Here is a 10,028-nt window from a genome sequence, read left to right as displayed (position 1 = left end):
ATAAGATATAACTAATATATCCCAATTTTACTTTGGACTCAAACCTCATTACTCAGTTTCTTCAATTGTCCTTTAAGTAACAATGGTATTATAAATTTGTATGTAAATGAATCCAGATATTATATAGCTCTATAACCAAGCATTCTGTCATTCCCAACTATTTTACATATTTAGATATAATTGGAGAAATATATTTTGATGGTAAAATTTTTATTTCCCAAAGAAGGAGAATTTTCTACACAAATCACATCTTCACATCTGCTCCGTGCATTTCTGTATAAACAACTAATATTTTCATTAATTTCCACAATGATTTATATTCAAGGTCATATCTATGAAATTGAAAAAATACTCTATTTTAAGAAAGTTTCGTAATTCATTTTTAAAAGTATTTCACTCATTTTTTTTTGTTTCTCCTTTGCTAAAACTTTTGTACTTTCTCACTCAAGGTCATGTGGCCCTGTATCAGACAGCAACAGAGCTACAGCAATAACAGCAGATGCCATCTTAGATTAATGTAAGAGAATGCTTTTTTACAATTTTTATAGCTTCTCTCCTTTGCACCCATTTTGACAGGGAACAATGTTGGGTTCAATACTAGATGCCCTAGAGGTGCCCTAGAGTTATTTTAAAGGATTCAATTTGCTTTGCTTTTCATGTAAGCATGATTTTTCTTCTCTATATTTTGAGGTATAGGAAAAACTCCTTCTTACATAGAACATTTTAAAAAGTTTACTCTTTAAATAAAGGTTCATTATATAATTGTGAAATTTTAAAACTTATTCCAAGAGATTATCCAATCCAGTTTTCTCTAGCAGATAACACAGAAACTAGCCCGTATTTTGATTTTTTTTTCTTTTTCTGTTTTAAACACAGTATTTGTTGTCTGTTTTCCTATTTTTGCTATCACTTCTTTAGGTCAACATTGGGGAAATTTGGTAATTTGCAATTCAGTTTTTGATTACTCATTTTAAAAATAAACAATCTGGTTGAATATTTTATCTATTTGCATATGCATAATGCAGTAACAGGGTGAGAATTTTGTTTCTTAAAGACATTAAAGGACATGACTATTTTTTTCATGGATTTCTTTCTCCACTTTCACCCTTGTTATTTTCCCAAACTCATTAACAAAACCCAGCTTAACTCTTTTCAGTTTTCTTCTTTGTAGCTTAGTTTTTTATTATTATTATTTAAAAATTTTATCTCCTTTGCTGACTTGCTTTCAATAAACTTCCTATACTTATGCATATATGCCAGAATCAATAAAAATTCTTAATCAGTGTATGTTATAGTTGGCCTTGAAATCATTTTAGATCCAAACACTATTATCCCAAATATTTCTGATAACTCAAATATCATCTTCCAGGTAGCTGTGTGATGGAGGAGTTTAAAAACAATAGGTTTGGAGCAGAATCTTTGAAGTAACATCTTGCATCTACCAATCTATTACAGTAATCACAGGGTTTCATTATGATCCATTATATGGAATGAATACAATGGACATAAGAGCAAAATTAACCTACACAGCACTAATAGGTTAATTTCTCAAATAATTACTTTCTTTTTTTTTACCCCAATATTTGTTTAAAATTTAGAAATGTATTTGTTTCTAACTCTAAAGTTTGGTCATTCATACTCTTAGTAGAGTACAGTAGCTAGTTGTTAATATGAGCCATGTGTTTTACATTTATAAATGTAATTTGACATTTATATAAAGTAAAATAGTTTATTTGTACTAAAAAGTACACATTATTTTATTAACATATTACTTAAGAAATGAAATATTGAATAAAAACTTGAAAGCCTGACATTCTCTAATTTGATACTTTTGCTCTTTGGATTATAAATTTGTCATATGCCATGTAAACATAGTAATATATGACTTATCTTTTACTGTCCATTAAAAAATAATAAAAATGAGTTTAATAGTTGCACATTGTTTCCTCAGTTTGTTACTTTCAAATTTTCTTGCATCAGTTCATTCTTTTCCTATTCAGTTTGTTAAACATTTTATGAATGTGATTTTGCATCATGCAAGCTTAATTTTATTTTTTTTCCTTTCCTTTTTTTTCTTTTTCTTTCTTTTTTTTTGCCAGTTGTGGGGCCTGAACTCTGGGCCTGGGTGCTGTCCCTCAGCTCTTCAGCTCAAGGCTAGCTAGCGCTCCACCACCTGAGCCACAGCACTGCTTCCGGCTTTTTCTGCTTATATGGTGCTGAGGAATCGAACCCAGGGCCTCATGAATGCAAGGCAAGCACTCTACCACTGAGCCACCTTCCCAGCCCCCTTAATTTTCTTTTCTCTATAGCTTTTTTTGTATGAGTAATTTTACCTCTGAAAGTGAGAAATTATTAATATATTTATTTAAATTGTAAATTATGTTAGTATATTACTTCAGACTAAAATTATAAAATGAACAGAAATTGATTTAATCATAATTATAGGCTTTGTTAAAGAATTCTAATTGCATCTATAGATAAAGCATTATACTCAGATATACCAGATCACATCATATTAATTATCATTACCATTATTGATATTGTTATTACTAGTAAATAGCATCATCCATTTCATAGTGTCTTTCTGAGAGTTACTAAATAAAAATAAATTATATTCAATTGAAATTAAGCAGTACTTTATATTCCATAATTTCTTAACATTAAAATTGGTCTAGTATGTAAAAGTTACTTCATTAGATTTTAACTGAATTTTCAGCATCATCTCAGAAAACTGAAAATACTCAATGGAAGGTTTCTGTGGAGGATGGGGTCTAGGGCATCTCCTTCCCCAGTGCCCTCCTGGCCGCACTTGAAGCAAGGTCTAGGTGGTTGATGCTTTCCTCCAGCCCTGCCCTGTAGAGGGCCTTAGGGCAGAGAACAGAGCTTGGAATTGGTAGGCCGCCTTTTGGTGACTGCAGGCTTCCCTATCAGACTTTTTCCTGTTTCTCACCTTAAAGGCATAGATACCAGGTCACAGGTAAGGATTTGAGGGCCATCCTCAGCCTTCTTGAGTTTTTCTTTATGTCTGGGGCTGACTGAGAGATAAAATGAGAGGCTAAAAAGCTGCCCCCTCCTTCCGCCCCCCCCATCCTACCCCGTGGGGTCCAAGCAGGTTTACTAAGTCAGGGCCTTGGTAAGATTACTTAAAAAGGGGGCAGGTTTTCATCTCAGAGTAATTTCCTTCAATTTAGCAAAGTTAATAACCTATGGGAGACAGCCTGTAAAACATTCAAGAGGCACTGAATCATTTTGTGCCTCTGCAGGCTTTCAACCAAGACTGCCTCTGTGTCTATCTAATATTCCCAGCAGGGGTCCTGTCTGGGGACCTCCTCAGCCCCCATGGCCATGGTAGTACCTATAAGATGGATTTTGTCAAAGGATGAAGAAATACAGGTTGGGAAGGTGGCTCAGTGGTAGAGCGCTTGCCTTGCATGCATGAGGCCCTGGGTTCGATTCCTCAGCAACACATAAGCAGAAAAAAGAAAAAGTGGTGCTGTGGCTCAAGTGGTAGAGCATGAGCCTTGAACTGAAGAGCCGAGGGACAGCACCTAGGCTCAGAGTTCAGACCCACAACTGACAAAAAAAAAAGGTGGAGAAATAACTATAAAATCAATTTTGCAATTAAAATTAATGATTTTAAATATGCAAAAAAAGATGGATTTTGTCCCCATGAGCCTAGGCAGCCTGATAGACTTGCTCATGCTCTTCCATGGTAAGAAGAGAGGAAAGAATAACATGGAGCTCACCCCAGATAACGTCATAAGCCTAGGTTAGTCATGAACATAATAAAATAAATAAATAATAAAAATAATAAAAGTGGATGGGTTATCAGAAAAGGATCCCAGTCGGGCCTCAAACTGAGATAGGTCTACCAATGAAAAGGTCACATGAAAAGACCCGTACCAGACCCTCACTCCCAGCCACCTCCCCCAACAGGAGTAAATGGTCTGGTGGTTTAGTCTAGGCACAAGTACGGCCAGGGGGTTGTCGATCAGGGTTAGGGGCAGGGGTTGGTGTGGGTGTGCTGGGCCGAAAACAGCTCCTACAGTGGGATCAGGTGGTACATAAGGTGGTGGTCGCAGCCACAGTTGGAATGGAATCAAGGAGGTCAAAGAGATTGTCAGGAGAATTGGGGGGAATGATAGGGTTCTTTGGAGGACTGCTGTCAAATACGCAAAATTTCAGAGGGAGAGCAGGAGAGGCAGAGGAAGGGATGAGATTGTAAATAGAAAAATTCCTGGGCATAGGGAATTTCAGCCCACTTTATTGTCTGCTTACAGAAATTGCGGAGATCGGTTAGTATGTTGAAATCAACAGCCCCATTTTCAGGCCAACCTGACTGGTTATTTTGCTGGTGCACAAGCCATTCCCTGTTGCAGAAGAAAATTAATTTCCTGGGTCTAAGGTCAGGTGATAGGCCAAGATGTTTGAGTTAGCCAAAAAGCAACACAAAGGAATGTGTGGGTCGGGTTTGGAATTTTGGTTTTCCATGGTGCTCAGGCAGCCCAAGGTAAAACTACGGGTAAAAACTAAGGCATCCCTCTTTCCAAAAGACTACCAAATCAAATAAGGGCTACAGAGACGACCAAGCATCCCTGATTGTTCTCAACACTGAGACCAAAGGTGTGAGGGAGACTTAGGATAAGCCTCCTGACTTTTAGGGACAGAAGGAGAAGGAACTGAGTTCCTGGAGAGCAAGCGAGGATACCCTGGGAGGATAGGTGGGGAATCACCCAATTCGAATGTGGTGGATGCTCATATGGCAGGGCTGAGGCCCTGGTCCCATGAAGTGGGGGGGGGGGAGGAAGAGAGAGAGAGAGAGAGAGCTCACAGCAGTAGAGGCCTCAGCTGGGTTTACAGGGATGACCAATAATATCCCAAGCCACATGGTGGCTATACAGGGGATATGTACCGCTTATGGGGGGAGAGGGCAGGAGGTCTGTCGTGTGGCTGTTTAGCCCAAAGTAACCTTGGTGGGCTCCATGCTCTTTATGGAGGAGGCCTCAGGAAAAGGAGGAGAGGAAAAGAGACTGAGAAGGGGCAGTGCCCATTGGTTGCCCAAGGGCAAAGGGAAGCATTATCACCTTCCTGTATCTTGGCATTAGATATAAGGTTTTAGGCGAGAAAAGGACCACACAGAGAGGAATAAAAAGATTGTCAGGAAAGGTTATTGAGGTTTGATCCTAAGTGACTCCCTGGTCAAGATCAGAGAGGTCACACTGAGTTTGGTAGCAGAGCTTTTATAGGTGGGGTAAAAGCAGAACTTGTAGTGAGCAGGGACTTGTAGCTTGTTTTGCCCGTTTGAAAGGTTTGAGGCCAGTGCACTCAAAGAATGGTTCACTCAGATGGTGTTTTTGATAAGGACGTGGACTTTCTCTGCAACAGCCTGTTTTTCTCCAGTGGCCTGACATTTTTCCGGGCTGCCTACTTCCTCCAGCAGCTCGACATTATTTATTCGCCATCTGTTAGCATGTTTTTGACCATCGAATGTTGGTAAAATTCAGACAAGCAGTATTATCCAAGGGCTTTTGGGTTGAATGATTGTTGGCTGTTGGTAAATCTAATTATGGGGAAATTATTAACCTAACCTAATCAATGGTTTAGCCCATTTATTTAATTGTAATATAATCATTCGAAGTGTGAGCAATTGGGAAACTAGTTCACTGGAGACATTCCCTAGGAAAAAAAAATACCTCATCCTACTTCCTTTTCGTCTCCTTTCTCACTGCTATGAGGTGAGCCACTCTCCATCATGATTCTTTGCTTAATCACAAGTCATCAGCCATAGGAACAAGGGAACATGGGAGGAAAGCTGAAACTGTGGAACAAAATTATTTTTTCCTCCTTTAAGTATTCATATCATGTATTACACTACAGTAAAGGCAAACTGACAGACATACATACTTATTGTATGTGATCCCTTTAAACAACAGTTCTGGTAAGTTGATGGTATTGACAAGTCTGACACGCAACAGATGAGATGTGACCATATAATTACAAATCTGTGTATAGCTAAAACAAATCACAATACTGCATTTGGAGGAATATTAAATCTAACTTTTTAGATTAAAAATTCCGTTGTTACTTTTCTATGTAGTTACCTATTTACATGTTAATTTTCTGTTAGAAATATATAATTTATATATTTATATTGTTACATCATAAGTACAGAGTATAGATAATATCGCTCTAACTCTGATATTAAGAAAAGTAAATATTACCAAAATAAGATTCCTATTTGCATGTTTAAAATAGCATTTAATACATAAGACAATTTCATTAATTCTATTATAAAATCATTAAATTGCAATAAAGATAAATTGAAATAGTTAGAATGGTGATGATAGTGATGATGTTATAGATGATACCTTTAAGAAGCAAATAGTAATAGTAATAGAGAATATAAAAAGAAATAATAGTACTGATCATGCTAATACACAATACAAGAGCCATATTTTTCATCTATCTTCTTTAATTGATATTTGAAATAACCTTTTTCACAGGAACATTTCTATAGGAATAAGGAAAATATACCTATATATGTATGTATTCATATATATATATTCATATACATATATATATATATATGTAATAAGAACAGTAAATAAACCTTATGTCACTAGCTCATTATTTTCTTTGGGGATAATAAAGGGCAAAGCAATACAAGCACAAAAATGAGCTAATATACTAGATACATACAGGTAACCTCTCAAATAATTAAAACATACCTTGATTCTTCAAAAGTCAATTATATCAGACAGTACATGTCATATATATATATACATATATGTGTGTGTGTGTGTTTGTGTATGTTTAGAATGAGATACACATATTTAAAATAATCATTCTATGTGTTTCATGAATTTGGAGTAAATGTGTACTACCAAGTTTTTTAAAATTGTACTTACAGAATGTCATTACACAGTTGATGTTTGAGAGGATGCTGTCAAGAATCCAATGTATATCCTGCAACATTAAGAACAGTGAAGGAAGGGGCTTGTGGGAGTAGGATGGGTGAGACTATTGAAAGGGGTGGTATTAATGCAGATACATTGTGTTCATAAACTGCTATTTTAATGGCAACTCCTGTGTACAATTATTTAAAGATAATACAATTGTTTTTAAATGTGCAATATATCCAATGAATACAAAGTAGAGGTAACAATACTCCATAAGAAATGTACTCATTACCTTACTCATGTAACTGTAACCCCTTTGTACATTATTTTTACAATAAATATATATATATACAAAATATATTGCAATCAAATATACTTTTACATCAAAAACTAAACAAACAATATCAGGCTTGTACAGCAGGGTCAGACATTTACCTTTATTGTATAGCCTAATAGTTGGGTTTCTCAAGTGCAAGATTCCTGTGAGGTTATGTAACTTAATACTGTGCATTTTTCTCCCACCAGGCCATCTAATGTCACCTTGTGGTATGGGAGCCAGGGAGTCATTGCTATTTGTGTAAGGAATAAAGACCTTCATATCTGGCCCAGTAATCTTTAGTTTTCTCCTGTGATTCATGGACCTATGTCAGGCTAATCTGTTAGCTTTCAAGTAAACTGAAACAAAATCACAGATACATCATTGAAACTGACAAAGATCATTTCCAGGACAAAGCTGTCCATTTTCAGGTGTCCTTGTAGACAATGTGAGACACACAAAATGTATTTTTATCAAATACACAGAACAATAAAAGATGTTTATCTATAAGTGCATCATCAATATTACAGTAAATGCCTTTATGTACACATTTATATGCACAGCTAAGGAGCAGTCCCATATATTCAAACATTAAATTATAAGAATGGATTTTTATATGAAAGTCATTATATTTACATATTTATATTCAATTGAATGATTTTTTTTAGTTTTACTTTTTAAAATTTTATTTTCTTGTAAAGATATTTTACAGAGGGTTTACAGTTACTTGGGTAAGATAATAAGTACATTTCTTATGGAGCATTGTTATACCCTCTATTATTTTTCTCCTACTATCTTTTCTCTTCCCCACCTTCCCCACTCCCATTCCAACGATGATACTCACAAGACACTATGTTGGAAATGAACATTACAAGAATGAAATTTTTAAAGACAAACTTTGCACTATGAGCATTTTTTTAAATTCTTGAAAATTCTGTATTACTTTAAGTTAACATGATGTTTATGATGTTTTCCTATACATTGAAATATAGGATTTGGAACTTTGGTGGAATTTTATAGCATTTGAATCAGATGGGAAAAAAATGTTTAGAAATTTAACCCACTAAAACTGACATCAAAATATAATGGAAATTTTTGTATACTTTTCTCTATGTCTACATTGAAATAATTTCAATATCATTGTTTGTACCATCTAATTTTATATAAATATAAATTATTTTATTGTATTTCAGAAAGGATGCTGATAATATTGAATAATAGACACATGTATACTAAACCATGAAACATATAATTATATAATAAAATACATGAAGAGAGAAGTGATCCATCACTACTATCATTTTCTTCTTATGTTTTCTTCTTTTATTATCATTACCATTTTCCTCTTAAAGATTTCATCTATTGCATCATTATCATTGTTATTCCAGCTATATTAATTAATCTTTATGGCATAATGATTTTTATAATAGAATCCTTAAAATAGAAGCTTAGGTATTAAATACTAAATAAAACACTGAAAAGAATCTTATTAGCTTATAATAAAATGGTAAAAATATAGATGATTAATGCTGCCTTATTTCAAAACTGAAAAGTAGTACTTGATTGATTGTCACTTAAGTGCACACTAGTGAATAAAAAATGAGTCAAGCTATAAATATCAAAAGAAATTTAAAATTGTATCTCATTTACATATTTTTAAATTAGTTTGTGTTTCACAGTTGGTGTATTTTCGTGTTGCTTAACAGAGTGGTGTGTGGAACAATATAGGCTTGGCTTAAATACAGCTTCTGCAATTTTATGATTCCAGACAAAATTTTGATATTTTAAAATCATTGATATTTTTATATTTTGATAATGATGTATGACCTCCAGAGTAGTAAATAAAATTCAATATTGGCATTTAAATTTTATTGTCCTGTAACTATTAACATTGTTACTATTAACTAATAGAAAGCATTATAAGTTTTTAATGGTACTTATTAATAAAATATTAGTTCCTTAGAATTTTGTTTTAGAAAATGAAACAAGAAAACCTTATAACATTGTATGTCATATTCATAAAATTATATTTGAAAGCTAGGGTTATAGGGTATGTGAAAATTGAACTTCTAAAAATTATACATTGTGATTCTTTAATGATTGACAGATTCATAGAGTATGCAAATAGTTCAACCAGTAGCAGGATTGGAACAGTATAGTGTTATACAATATAATAATACATTATATAATATTATACAATATAATAATATATTAAAGAATATAGCAGAGCTTTAGCCTGAGAAAAGAAAAGTAAAATACAAATTTATGTAAGGAAGAACACAACAGAATTCTTTAGAAAGTCAAAGTTCAACAAAACCTCACGGATTTAGATAATTCAAGAAGAAGAAGAGCTGGGCTTTGGTGGCTCATGTTTGCAATCCTAGCTATGCAAGATGTTGAGATTTGAGGACCAAGGTTCAAAGCCAGCCTAGACAAGAAGGTCCTTGACACTCTCATTTCCAATGAACTACTAAGAAAAAGCCAGAAATGGCACAGTGGCTCAAGTGGTAGTGGTAGAGTGCTAGCCTAGCCTTGAGCACAAAGATCAAGGACAGTGACTGGGTCATTATTTCAAACCCCAGGACAGGAAAGGAAGAAAGAAAGAAAGAAAGAAAGAAAGAAAGAAAGAAAGAAAGAAAGAAAGAAAGAAAAAAGAAAGGAAAGAGAGAGAGAGAGAAAGGAAGGAAGGAAGGAAAGAAGGAAGGGAGGAAGGGAAGGAGGGAGAGAGGGAGGGAGGGAGGGAGGAAGGGAGGAAGAAAGAAAGGCAGGAAGGAAGGAAGGAAGGAAGGGAGGTAGGAAGGAAGGAAGGGAGG

General features: G+C 34.6%; 1 pseudogene across 1 annotated transcript in view; it reads left to right on the top strand.

The window, feature by feature from the left end:
- The first annotated feature begins 5,332 nt into the window (after positions 1 to 5,332).
- Positions 5,333 to 10,028, top strand: part of LOC105981039 — a 6,888-nt pseudogene continuing 2,192 nt past the window's right edge. Inside the window, exons 1-2 of the transcript XR_001174783.1 lie at positions 5,333 to 5,493; positions 7,425 to 7,476. The product of XR_001174783.1 is annotated as an elongation factor 1-alpha 1 pseudogene (transcript). The remainder of the gene's footprint in view (positions 5,494 to 7,424; positions 7,477 to 10,028) is intronic.

Source organism: Dipodomys ordii, unplaced genomic scaffold (genome assembly GCF_000151885.1).
Source record: "Dipodomys ordii isolate 6190 unplaced genomic scaffold, Dord_2.0 Scaffold1, whole genome shotgun sequence".
NCBI classification, from domain to species: domain Eukaryota; kingdom Metazoa; phylum Chordata; class Mammalia; order Rodentia; family Heteromyidae; genus Dipodomys; species Dipodomys ordii.
The sequence above is the reverse complement of the archived record's forward strand: the minus strand, read 5'-3'. Positions and strand labels throughout refer to the sequence as shown.